A 13,447-nucleotide genomic window follows, 5' to 3' on the forward strand; every position below is an offset into this window, starting at 1 on the left:
TAACTGATTGATTTAGTAATGGACTCCTGGTTTTTCTCTGTAACTGTGTTTTACAGTCCGGATGTTAATTTATCAGCATCAAATAACTTCCCTCCACACTGTTTTTCCCACTAGTTCTCAGGCTTAAGGTGTTATTTGAGCATTCTCAAGAAGAGTTCCTAAGTGTGTGTCTCTCGGGGGGGCAGTGGTTTTGCTATTTGTAGCATGATTTCTTTGAGTCTTCCATTTCCTTTGTGTGAGAAACCTTACTAATTGTAATGAGGTTGAGCCATATTGTAAATGGATCTCAAAGTTTCATGGGAAGCTTTTGCTCCACTACCAAGAAATCTATCAGCACTGTCTGGGCATTTTTTGCCAAACCATCTGGTAGACTGAGTTACTCCGAGCAGCTGAAGAGACTTTAGGTTGTAGCCTGACCTGGAAGTTCTACAGCTAAGACACAGTTGTTGTAGGGACAAAGTCTGTATACTGTTTATTTTCACTGTGTCTAGGTCTTCATTTTTGTCTACTGGTGATCTCCATCTGGCCTTAACTCATGGTGGATTATTGCCTCTCTTCTGTATTACAATCCAGAAGGTGTGATGGGAGAAACTGCAGCATCTGCTGCAGGGAGAAAGAAAAACTCCATTAACTAGTGAATATTTAAATGAGGAAGAGAGACTTCTTAGTTCAGGAATGTTGAATTAGCATGGGAAGTGTTCAGCTGTAGAGCTGGTCTGAGAGTGGTCTGAAGTCAGTCTAAATTTCAGCTTCCTTTCTGGAAGGGCGCAGGGCTCCTGAAGGCACTGTGCCTTGTGTACCAGCCTTGTGTGGGTGTCTGGTGCCTCACAACTAACTGAGTCTGAATTGAACTCTTTCTCTGGGGAGTCCAGGGCAGGAAGGGCTTTTTTCAGCTTTCTGAAAAAGTGACTTGGAAACATGCGTGAGGATATGGGGTGCCCTAGATCTGGAGGGATCTTGTGTTTTTCTTGAAAGTGTGAGATGATCTGTTTGTGAGCTGCCTCCTCACAGAAGTGGGGCTTGGGGAGGCTGTGCCCAGGGCCTGTAGGTGTCTGGTGTCAGGATTGATTGCAGAAGCCTGGTGAGGACTGGGAAAGTGTGTAAGGCAGGTTCAGCAGCTGGTTCTGTAGAGGAAGGGAGCATAACCTCTGCTCTCCCCTGTTTGTGGGTTTGGGGTTTTTTTTGCTAGGTTAAGGGAGTATTAGATGGGAGCACTGATACTGGGGAAGAGCTGGGGTTTGGATACTTGCTTCCTACCACATATGTTCATGTGATGATATGGGAGGCAGATCTGGGTCCAGCTGTGTGACTGTGAGGACTCTCCAGGGTGTTCTCAGCATTCCTCTGAGCTCTGGCCCCAGCTCTGAGGAAGCTGGGAAAGCTCATGAATTTTCCTCTTTTGTGCTCAGCAGAGCACTTCCTGTGGCATTCAGGCATGCTGCAACAGCTTCCTCTACTGCATTCTTCCCTGGGGAGCATCTGAAATACACTTTTCTTTTCTGTGTAGGAACTTGAAACTGCTTTGTTCTTGCGTGATTTGGGAAAGATTATGTGGTTTTTAGCTGACAGGCTATAACTGCTCCTACTGTCTTGGTTGCTCTTGCTTACTGTTTCCCTTCCAAAGCCTGAGTCAGGTGGTGGTTGTGAAATCTGTCGGCAAGATCAGTGTCTGCACATATATATGCTGTGTTGGCCTAGGCAGTGGAACAGATTTTATGCTCTAGGGAATCATGAACCTATAAATAAATAAATCCTTTAAGTAATTATTTTGGGATTTTTTGAATAATCTGGCTCTCCCACCTCATCCTCTTTTTCAGAGCATCACAGAATTGAGCTATTATTATGACATCTTGCAGTGTAAAATCAGCATTTCATTCTGATAGTCTCTCTGTGATAATAAGATGGTTTTGCAGCTCTTGAAATCAAATTTGAAATGTTGTCCTGCTGGATTAGACAGTTTAGACAAAAAAGAACAAGTAGCAATATAGTGGATACTATTATTATCTACTAATATAGTAAACGTAATAGTAACATTAAACATTGCTTAAACAAACAAAAACTGTACTTGCAGTTAAATGCTTAATTTCCCCCCCCCCATCCTACAGCTTAAATTACACAACAAAACACACCTTGCAAACCCCAGCTAACCACACAATCTCTTTTATGGAGCTAGGTAGTTGAATGAACAGGAGTTAAAGTTATTGTCTGATGTGAGGGGATGCTGGAGCTGAGCAGGAATTTTCTCATGCATGTTTGGTGGAAGATGGCTGTGAGGAGGAGCGGTACGATTTTAGAAAGGAGGAGAAAAAACTGTAAGAAGCTTAGGAGGGACTTGAAATTTCTCCAACTTGATGCTGTATGTAAATGCTGTCTGAAATTACATAAGACAACAAGCAAAATGGTCTCATGTTGTTTTGGTTCTTGTGGTATTCAAGGAAACAGCATTTGGGACAGCATCTGGAAATCACCTGAATTGTCTGGAAGAACCTGGCCTGCAACAGCCTCTTCATGTAGGCACTGTTCTAGACCTCAAGGTCTGGCTGGCAGGTAATTATAATAGTATCAATCAGACTTTGCCTGTCAAAGTCAAGAATGAGTCACTCAGGTGTGATTCTTGGTACTTTATGTGACCAAAACTCAGTTGAGCATTTTCACACTGTTGTTACCCTGTTAAATGTACATTGCCCTGAGAAATACTCCTGCTGCTTTAGCAAGAGCTGCTCTGACATGACTGGTGATGCTGTGTAGCTACGATGTAGGTGAAGGAAGCCACTTGAGAATGCTGAGCAAATAAGTGGCTCAGAGCAATAAAGGAAACATAGTGAAATGTCACAAATAATATAAAAAAAACCAGCTGGCATGCAAGAAGCAGAAGAAGGGAGGGTAACACTGCAAGATGGTAATGTAGAATATGCATCCTGAGCCATGTGGTAGTCCTATTTATGGCAATAAAGGCTGAAGTAAATTCCTGGCCAGAGAGACCTGTGTGGAAGAGCTAGTGAACCATGAAATACTTTATCGAATTTTTTTTGTGGTACAGAAAATCAATAGAAGAATATTAAAGCAGTCGAAATAATCTGTAAATCATTGTCATTGAAAATAATTACATTGATGACAAGAACCCTTAAATCATCGCATCAGATGCTCCAACCTGAAACCTTATATTCACAGAAGCAGACAAAAGGAGAGCTCTCTGAAGGGGGAAGCTGAGGCAGGGAGGCAAAACCTCAGCTTAGCTATTAGTGGAGCATGTCCCTAGGCCTGGGTCTCTTGTGCATGAGCTCCATCAAAAGCAGCATGGCCATCAGGTATGGTGAGGTGCTTCTGCCCCTCTGCTCCAATCTTCTGAAACCCCTCTTGGAGTGCTACATCCAGCTCTACGGCCTCTAACAGGAGAAGGACATGGACCTCTTAGAGAGGGTCCAGAGGAGAGTCTGAAAATGCTCAGAGGGATGGAGCACTTCTCCTGTAAGATAGGCTGGGAGCTGGAGTTGTTTAGCCTGGAGAAGAGAAGGTTCTGAGGAAAACTCGTTGCAGCCTTCCAGTATCTAAAGGGGACTGCAAGAAATCTGGAGAGGGACTTTTTTACAAGAGCATGTAGTGACAGGATTGCTTTAAACTGGAAAAAAGTGGATTTAGACTATATATTAGGAAGTAATTCTTTACTGTGAGGGTGGTGAGACATTGGAACAGGTTGCCTAGGGAAGCTGTAGATGCCCCATCCCTGGAAGCATTCACGGCCAGGTTGGATGGAGCTCAGCAACCTGGTCTAGTGGAAGGTGTCCCTACCCATGGCAGGGGGTTTGGAACGGGATGATCTTTAAGGTCCCTTTCAACCCAAACCTTTCTATGAAAAGCAACCCCAAAATAAAGCATTGTGAGAATATTTGGGGGTTTTTGTGGCTTTAATTTGGCTTTTTAATTGTTACAGAACAAAGAAGTTCTCTAGGTTACCAGGGAATATAAACAAGAAGCAAAGAATATGTATAGTCTTGTATTTCTTATTGCTTAAAAGCAGTGAATTGCAGAGAAACAAGATTGAAGTTTAGCAGTCCTTGAGGAGACCCAATCTCTTTCCTGAAGATTTTATTTTGAAAATGGTTACACTGTAGGGTTTGGGATTGTATGTTTTTTAATTTCTTTTTATGCCAAATGGAAGGAATGGAATTTCATCTTTTCGTATGTTTTTATCAGGCATCAAGGGCTACAAATGAGTTCTGTCTTGACAGTTGCTACTTCTGACCTTTTTAATTATTTTTTTTTATTATACGCTTTTTCAGCTGGATATTTTGACATGCCTGTGCTTTGGTTCCAGTGGCTATAGTGAAAGTGTCAAAGAACAAATAGTATTTCAAAGGGTGAGACTTCCTTTTACACATCTTCTCTGAACACTTTTCTTGCCAGCTGTGGAAGGAGCTTGTTTTTTAAACAGTTTCCCAATCCTGGCTTGTTTCAGTTCAGCTATGTTTACCCTGTGGGTGTTTGGGATGAGGAGCTACCAAGACAGACAGGAGGAATTCACGTTTGCTGCCAGGTGTACTTTTGACAATTTGCTATTTCATATCCATTTATTTGCTTAGAGCTGTTTGTAGGAACTTGGAAAATGGAGATGAAAAAACAAACACTCTGAAATAAGTACATCTGTATGGCAAGACAGTATTCTCAAATAAGGTGGCTGAAAATCTGAATTTTCTATACACTGCCTTTGTATGCATAATACTAAGTTGCCATTTACTTTCCATGTACCATTTGATCTCCAGCAGACTCTAAGTGGGTGGAATGTGTGGGACTTTGCCTATTCTGCCAGAGATGATGATGTCTGCTGTGACTGGTAATTCAAAGTAGCAGCAGCATCCCACTAGACCTTGATGCCTCTTGCTAGTCATGCTCCAGTCACAAAGCAAACTCACTGATAGCTTCACTGGGTTTCCTCCCTTCTTGCCAAAAACCACTCTCTAATTACTTGTATTGACAGTAAATAGAGATTACATACTGAGTAGGTGTTTAGTTTCAGTGCAGGTTATACAGAGTCTGACACCACCTTTCCTACTATCACCTCCCTAGCTCTTAAATTGCCCCAATGCTGTTAAAGTGTTAGGCAATTTAGAGAGGTGTGTCATAGCTAGCTCTTCTCAGTAGAAAAAACTTCTTACTTTTCTTTGAAGATGAGTTCTTCAGCTTCACTCTGTGTGTCTTAGAGCTTTTGAATTACTGGAGTTTGGACTGAGTCTGTATCAGCTAATCAGTTCAAGAAAGTGAAGCTCAGGCTGACTGAACTTGTGTAAGTGGGAGTCTGTAGGACTGTGGTCTCTGGGAAAGATAGGTTTGCTATGTGCAAGTACTTCTGTCACTGTGTAGTCTGAGATGCTTCCCATTTTGAACAGGATGACTTGAGGAGTGTTCAGATGGGTCTGGGTTTTTTTTTTCTGTCCTGCTAGACTCTGCAGAGAAGTTGTTTGTGATGCTGAGCTTCTCTTAAAACTGGTAGGAAAGATGACTTAATACTTACAGCTAACCTAACCACAACTAGAGTGAAAATATGGCATGTGCTTAAGAGAGGCTTTCCAGTGAGACAAGGATAGTAAGTCTTTGCAGTTCTGCCTAGTCAGTGGTAAATTATCTGAGTGCTTGTTTTGACAAGTCCCGTGATACAGATGAGTCATTCTTAAAGGATAAACAGATCTGCCCAGATATTAGATCCTGTTATGTTCAGTGGTCCTGAGCAGAGCCAAAAGCCAGAAGAGTAATAGCATGGCAGAATGAAAAAGTACCCTCCTGTGTATGTTGATGTATCAGATTGAGGTTTCAAGATCCCTGTCCTTACCCACCTTTCCCTAGTAAAGCTGTCAGTAGATGAATTGCAGAGGGAAACTTCAGTAACCCAGGACTCTGAGCTTCCCAGTTTGATTTTCACACAGATGAAGGTGGAACAATATTTAACACACAGCGCTCTCCTGTGCGCAAGCCATTACTAGATCAGCCTTGGCCAAACTTCCAAATTAGTACTTTTGGATAGGCTGAGTCAGAGGCAACAGCTGCTGCTGCTGAAAGGATGAAAAATGAATCAGCTGCAAAACGTTCATTAGTGAATGAAGGAGGCCTACCAGGGCAGAGCTTTAAAGTGACTTGGCTAACATATCTAAACTCAAAAATTATTACTGCAGAGATTCCCATGTCCCTTGGGACTTTAGGACTGCCTCTTGAGCAGACTCATGACTGTGCAATGATCTTTGTGAAGTCTCAAGAGTAAACCATAGCAGACCTGGGGTTAGAAGGTGGCCTCTAGGGTAAGGGGAAGCCAGTTGTTGTGGTGGTTGGCAGCGTCTGCCTGAATTCCACCTCATTCTGAAAGGGGAGCAATGGACTCCTACTGCTGGTGATATTACCAGCCAGGTGATAATGTGTCATCCTGAGCTTGAGTGGCCATGCTGGAGTCCACAACGGGAACATATTTTGGGAAACTCCCATAGCAAGAACTTATAAGGCCTTGTTTGAAAAAGGAACCTGATTGCTGTGCTAGGCTGAAGTTTCAGGAGTGGAAGTTCTGTAGTCATACGAAAATCCACAAGCAAGTTAAGCCTCCTGAGGCACTGCTAAATTGAAGGCCTCCTGACACTTGCTGATAGAGACAAGTTTTGCTCTGCTGTGTCTTTAAGGTATGTTTCCCCAGTGTCCTCATCTAATGTCAATAGAGGGACTGTATTCATTTCAGGCAGGCCATAACAGACCAGTCACCTGTGTCCTGGCAAAACCTGGTGTCCAGAATCAGCATGAACATCATGTTATGCTGAACAACAGTTATGCTTTTTCTGATACTGTCTCATTGTTCTTGCTGAAGCATGAGATTTTTTTCATGACACCATAGTGTGTGTCAGGCTTTTATCCAAAAAAACCACCTTGGGGTATTGCTATATCCAAATTGAAAACCCACTTAGGAACAGAGAAGGAAACAACGGGATATATGCATAGGACACCCCTGAACTGAGACCAATTTTAGTTTTGTAAGTTTTGAGAAAAGGTAAGCAGGGACAAGATGACAAATCACAGCTGTATGAAGTAAGTTCCTGTACAGCTGTCTGTTTCTTTTTTGTAAAACCATCCAATTATTTTGACAATTCTTATTCTTTTTAAATAATCTCTTTGTTGCAATATAAAGTAAAATTTAGAATTGGAAGATCTGTCAGTGAGAGGAAGAGACGCCCCTGATCAGTGTTAGCTGCCTCTGCCTCATGTGACAAACACTTTTGGCTTCTTTATATTTCTTAATCAGAATTTCACACAAAAACCCATACGCAACTTTCTTAGGGGGACCCTCTTAAGGAAACTTTTGAAGGGGGAGGAACCCACTCTTATGACCCTACGGGGCTGCTGGGTTTTGGGTTCAAAAGCAGAATCTGGGACCCTGTTGATAATACAAAGTGTTGTTGCAGCACTTGCCTAATTTCCTTCTTGGAACATGTGAAAGTAATCATGGGGTGGTTGCAAGAAGGCACAGGCAGGCTGGAAGCAGCCTTGGAAAACAAAAGCAAATGAAATGTGGAAAAGCTCCACTTGGAAAGCTGCACTGTGCCTATGGGTGAGAGCAGGTTTCTGTATTAAATTGGCTTTTTTGGAGCCACTGTACTGCTGACTTCAGCTGCAGCCCAGATGCAAATTGTTTATACTGTCCTGGCAGTATGGGATGCTGTAAAGTACTGGTCAGCTGGTCTTCATCTTTGCTGGACCTGAGCAAGTTTCATGAGCTTCCACATACATCACCAACAACTTTATTCTATTTGTGTGTGTGTGTGCAGCAATAAGATTACTTTATCAGAAGATCTTAAAAGTACTTCTGCAGTTGTTCCCGGTTTGTTTCCTCCTCCTTGTTAATGTTTCCGTAATTAATTTATCATCCTGGCTTTGTTTAAAAGCACCAGGTTTTTGTCTCATGATTTGGTGCTATCCTGATGTCCAGAATGTTTGGCACGGATGAGAGGCAATGCTGCAAACCTTGCCAGTGTTAGTCTCTGAGCCTGTCAGGCTGAATCACTTGGGAATGTATCTGAGGGGAGCACATTACAGGTGAGCCTATTACAGGGAAAATAATACAGTTGTCACAGTGAGTAGCACTCTTCTAGGGAGACAGATGGGCTGCTGGAGTGCAGTTGTGTTTTGGTTGCTGCTTTCTGTCGCAGAAATCTTCCTTTCAGAGATGTGGTGTTTGTTAGCCCTGGAATTTCTATCTTGGTTTTCCAAGTGCCTAGCATACAGCAAAGTCTGTCCTGTTTTGGAGGGGGAAAAGAACTAGAAAGGTATAATATTTATTTTTCTGCTAAAATATCGGTGACACTGGGAGTTTTTTAATGGAAGCAAGGCTTTCTAAGGGACAGAAATAAGTACATTTTAAATCCAGACAATCTGTAGCACTGTAGGAGCACCAGTGGCAGCTTCATATAGCCTAAACATTTTGACTCTTGTACAACGTAAATATAATTTGCATTTTAGAGCAAGCTTTGATGCTAATGGTTTTCTTTTTAGGAGAGAGATAAACTACTGGGGGGAAAAAAATCATATTTCTAATAGAAGCACAGACAAGACCCATAATTACTGTTGCACTAGCAGGCTTCCTCCATGGTTGGCTAATCACAGCTGAGTGTTAATAAGCATGGAGTTTTTTTTAAATACTTTTGTAACATGTTAATTAAGATAATTCGTCTCCATGTGTCTCTTGAGTTACCAGATGGCGACTGCATCGGTGGAAGGCTGCAATTAGAGTCTTTTCTTTCTTGCTTTTTCTTCCCCTGCCCTAAGGAAAAAAAAAAAAAAGAGGGGAAAAAAGGAAAAGAAACAAAAAGCAGCTTTAGTGTGTATGGGATGGCTGTGAGGGGTGTCTGTTACTGTACACAATTTAAGTGCTTGTGTCTAATTATATAACTGCATAGCTATCTGATTATATATACAAATCTCTTTGCTTTGGTTCTTCTCATTTACCCACATTATGATGTAAAAAAAAATAAGCCTCCTCTTCAGAGTATGCCCTTGCTGGGGATACTGTAATTTCCCTGTGAAGACTCCAGTCCTGCTCAGTTTGGTCTTCTGTCTTTGACTTCAGAATAAGCAGCATCTGGAGCCAGTAAAGACAGAGATCTTATTTTTCAGTGGACTTTGGCCTCTGCTTAATACACAGAACCCAAAAGAGGGTTATGTTTTGCAGTGTGTTTTTAGGAAGGCTTAAAATATTTTAGGGGCAGGGTCAGTGAGAAGTGTGTGCACTCACAATGGAGGCCTTTTATTGACTTCTGCCTCCTGTAAGTTAAATATAAAGAGGTCCTTTAGCCTCAGCTGTTGTGACTGGGCCCCGGCAGCAGCTGCTGTATTGAGTTTGTCCCTCTGGGAAATGACCCATCTGCTCATGTGCTAGAGAAAGCCAGAGTGCTGAAAAGGAGAAGATTCAAAATCTGTTCTCCTGCTTCCAATTCCCATCTCCACCCCAGAAATTACAGACCAGTGGAAAACCTGGGCATCTGGTAAAATCTGTATTTTATGGAGTGAATCCTGTGTCCAGCTAGAAACACACCAAGTTCTCGACTGTTGCCAGCTGGCAGAGGATGGCTACCGTCTGGGTCCCTTTTCACATGTTGTATCTGCAGCTATTGTGTTTATGTAGTTAAAACACACAGGTTAGTACTCTAGTGGGCAGTAAACAAAAAACCCCACTAATACCTTGAGCTACCTGAAAGGGGAGCAAAGCATGCTTCACTGCCACCAGGAGGGACTGACTTGTCCTCTAGGGAAAAGGCTTTCTAATGACCACAGCACACATTTGTGTTGGAATTTCATTGTGTGGGCTAAAAAAATGTTCTGAAAATGCTGGAAGAGGGTAAAATCTCAAATATTATTCCCAGATCAGGTCATTGTGCTTCTTGGAGTCAGCCTGCCAAGAGAAACCCCGGTCTAAAGCATGTGGCTCTTTGTGTTCAGCACAAACCTGCTGTTACAAGCAGTGACGTTTGTCCCTGAAATACTTGATGAGCCATTTCCTAGCCTAATATTAGTCCAGGCTCTCTGCCTGGGAAGGACAATGCAGGAGCAGAGGGTGCATAGTGGGAAGCTTCTGTGCTGAAAGCTTTTGAGTGCATCCAGGCAAACATGGTTAGTTGGAAACCTGAAGGTATTTAGCACTCAGAAATGGAGCTGGCACTCATGCTGGAAAATGTGGGTGGAGGTGACTGCTTTTCTATCTACCGCTGAAGCACATCCCCTTGTGATTGCTTTCTCAACAGGAAGGAAGGTGTGGGTGGGGAGTGGCAGTGCTGTTGATCAAAGCTTATCAAGGTGCTTTTTCTCTGCAGATCAACTGCCTGGGAAGTGATTTTTCTTTGGTAAAAGATGGTGTTTGGTTGACGTAGCTAGTCTAAAAGGGGTATGAAACGGTAACAGACTTGCTTCTTAGTCAAATGGAACTGCTGCTGAGAGAGGGGTTGCCAAAAGTGGCTTCTGCAGGTTTTAGGCTGTTTTGTGTGTACATGCGAAGAGAAGAAAAACAAGAATGTTTTCTCTCTGGATTTCACACTGGAAATGAAGCTGGCTAGTCATCTTCCTCCATCATCTCCCTCTCTGCAGAAAACTCCTGGAGCAAAACACCAGTCCTGCCTCAGGTAGAAGGAAATCTTGTGTGTGACTGAAGGCCCTGGTCTAAGAAGAAAAATTCCTGACTGAAAAATTTTTTTGTTCTGCAGTCATGGTATCACTGCAGCCATGTTTTTCTTCTGCTTCTCCTGAGAATGACACAGCAGGAGGCTTGGATTAGAGGGACATGACAAGTAGCTGTGTGTTCTTTGAATAAAATAGGTGTACATTTTTTTAAAATCTTTTTCTTCTCAAGGCAGGAAACCACCTGTAGCCCAGACTCTTCAGCGTATAGGGGATAAAGTTGTCATGAGAAAAGCAGCTAACTTGGGCAGTGAATTTTCTGTCCAATAGTTCCCAAGGGTTTATAAAAAAAGTTTTTGTTGTTGAAAAAACAGTTGCATGTGTGCCTTTAGTTTTGGTGCTACTTCTCAGTTTTTTTCTCTCAGTAGGTGCATAGTGGGGTTTGAGTTAATTATATTCCAGGTAGGGATCTGTCCTGCCTTAGCAAATGTGGAAGTGTTTGAAACAATGTCTTCTCTAGGAGGCAAAGCTAAGCTGAAAAACAAAAACCCAACCAAAATGGAAACAAACATACCAAAACAAAACAGAAAAAGATGCAAACCAAATAAATTTAATTAAAGTTACTTGCAGGGTGTTCTGTTAGGTGTTACCTGAGGCACTGGAGCCTGTCTGCAGCACTGGGAGGCTGATGCGTTCCCTCTGTTGTTGCTCAAGAAGCTGCTAAGTCTGCTCAGCGCTGTGGCTAAGGACAGTAGTGACACTATTATCTGGTTGGATCACATTCATGCTTCTCTGAGTACTGGTGACAGAGGTTGGGAGTATATCCTAGAACTGGGGAAAGGGAGGAGTAAATTCTTTCCTTATTGATTTACTAAACAACTAGCAGATTAGTGGAGAGGTCTGGTAGTACCCTGCTGGCAAGAACTGAAATTCTGCAGGGAGAGAAAACGATGTCTCTTCTCCTCTCAGCAAGTATGGCCAGAGCTTTTGTTAGCAAATGCATTCAGTTGCTTCCTAACGCCAAACCAACGTTCGGTATCACCCTGAGTGGGATCCATGGGCTGCACTCCACTAGAATTACCACACCTATAGAAGCTGAAGTGAGCATTCTTGCTGCTCCCTGGCTTGCATTTCTAGCCTGCTGACTGCATGAAGCTGTCCTGCTTTTATTGTGAAAAAACATTGTGTAAAAAAAAAAAAAAAGAGGCCCTGTGTATGAATTTGCATGCAAATAGCAACTGATAAAAACCCCACTATTACTGTAAGCCAGTTCAGAGCACTAACTGGAAAAGAACTGTGAATCTGTCTCTGTTGTTTTCAGCATGGTGTTAATTAAATCTGAACCTCAAGTCTGAGATGATGAAAATGCATGGCCTCTGCAGAAGGCTTCAGATGGAACTGGTGTTTCAGACCACCCATTTATCAGTGGCAAGACCCAGACTGAAGGTGGGAGTAGAGAGGGAGGGTTACTCCCCGAGAGAGTTTGGGGCTGTTGGAAAGGTCCTTGCCAGAAATTAATACTAGTTTTTGAAGTTCCCTCTGCTATCCTGATGTGATGCATACACAAATTATCCAAGTTGAAAATGAAAGTCTCCACAGCAGGGACAAGTAAGTGGAAGATGGGGATATCTCGTGTTTATTTTGGCTGCTTTTCTAGTTATGCTGTTGTTAAGGCTAGTGTCAAGTCCTATCCGAGAGAATAAAGGTGGCAGTGTTTTGGAGAACTGGAGACCTGGACAGAGAAGTTCTCCTTGCCACTGTGGAATATGCTGAAGCACAACTTGTAAGAGAGTGAATAGGCAATGACTGTGACCAGGAGGAAACCTTCCTGTGTGGCAGGAGTTAAGAGAAGAGACAAAAAGGTGGCAGACCTTGAGGCAAGCCAACATCTTCTAAACTACTCCACAGAAATCCTACTGTAGGGTAGTCAAAGTAGTACAAGAAAGTTAGGATGAGGCTTCAGAGGAAACAGCAGGAAAGAAATGACATGGCCTCTAGCACTGGGACAGTTTAATTGGGTGCTTCACAAAGGTGTTTGCTCACCAGGTAAGACCTGCTGACATGGGACATCATGACAAGTTTAACCAGACTAGCCAGGGGAATGTTCATCTTGATTAGGAGGGTGGGTTTTGTTTGTAGGGTGTTTTTCTTCTTTGTCTGTTAAATGGAGTAAAGGCTGTAGATGAAGAAATAGAAGCACTGAGCTTAGCATCTTTCATTTCCAGTTTTCACATCACACAAAAGTTGTGCTATGTCTAAAAGGCCAGAAGGTGTTAACAACATCCAAGCCTGGCACGTGCTCAAGGCATCCAGCAGAGCAGTTGTAAATACAAATGGCTTCTAGAGTGCTTCAGCACAGACCTTGAGGCTCCTCTGACACCGCTCTGAGGATGGTCAAACCTGCTAGAGCACTTGTGTGGTCAGTGAGGAATTTACCTGAGGCTAAGTCCAGCTTCCTCTTGAAGTTGCTGGGATTTGGGCCTGACTCATTGAAGAGTAACTTTAATTTGTCAGAACTGTTCCTGTCCTAGTTTTAGTGACCTTTGTGCCCTGCTGTGGAGAAGAAGAAATATTACTGGATGCTCAGCGCAAAACATCCCATTGTTAAGCAATGCTATATGCAATTGTCTGCCCACATAAGGTGAGCAAAGCCATGGCTTGTTCTCCCTTACTTACAAACTTACAGTTATGCACTCTAGCAGATCATGATTAGAAAGGTTTTTTTGTTTACTAGTTTGGTTGGTTGGGTTTTTTGTTTAGTTGTTTGTTTGGATTTTGGTTTGTTTTTCTTGTCTTATAAGAAAGGAGGATAGGG

General features: G+C 42.6%; 1 protein-coding gene and 1 long non-coding RNA gene across 5 annotated transcripts in view; one reads left to right on the forward strand and one right to left on the reverse strand.

The window, feature by feature from the left end:
• Nucleotides 1-13,447, forward strand: part of SUSD6 (sushi domain containing 6) — an 80,508-nt gene that overhangs the window by 50,320 nt on the left and 16,741 nt on the right. The window lies entirely within an intron of this gene.
• Nucleotides 8,696-11,623, reverse strand: LOC146436309 (uncharacterized). Its single transcript, XR_014852622.1, has 2 exons — nt 11,283-11,623; nt 8,696-8,785 (listed from the first exon to the last, which is right to left on the reverse strand). It is a non-coding gene; the product is annotated as an uncharacterized LOC146436309 (long non-coding RNA).

Source organism: Lichenostomus cassidix, chromosome 5 (assembly GCF_008360975.1).
Source record: "Lichenostomus cassidix isolate B80296 chromosome 5, HeHo_3.0, whole genome shotgun sequence".
Classification (NCBI taxonomy): Eukaryota; Metazoa; Chordata; class Aves; order Passeriformes; family Meliphagidae; genus Lichenostomus; species Lichenostomus cassidix.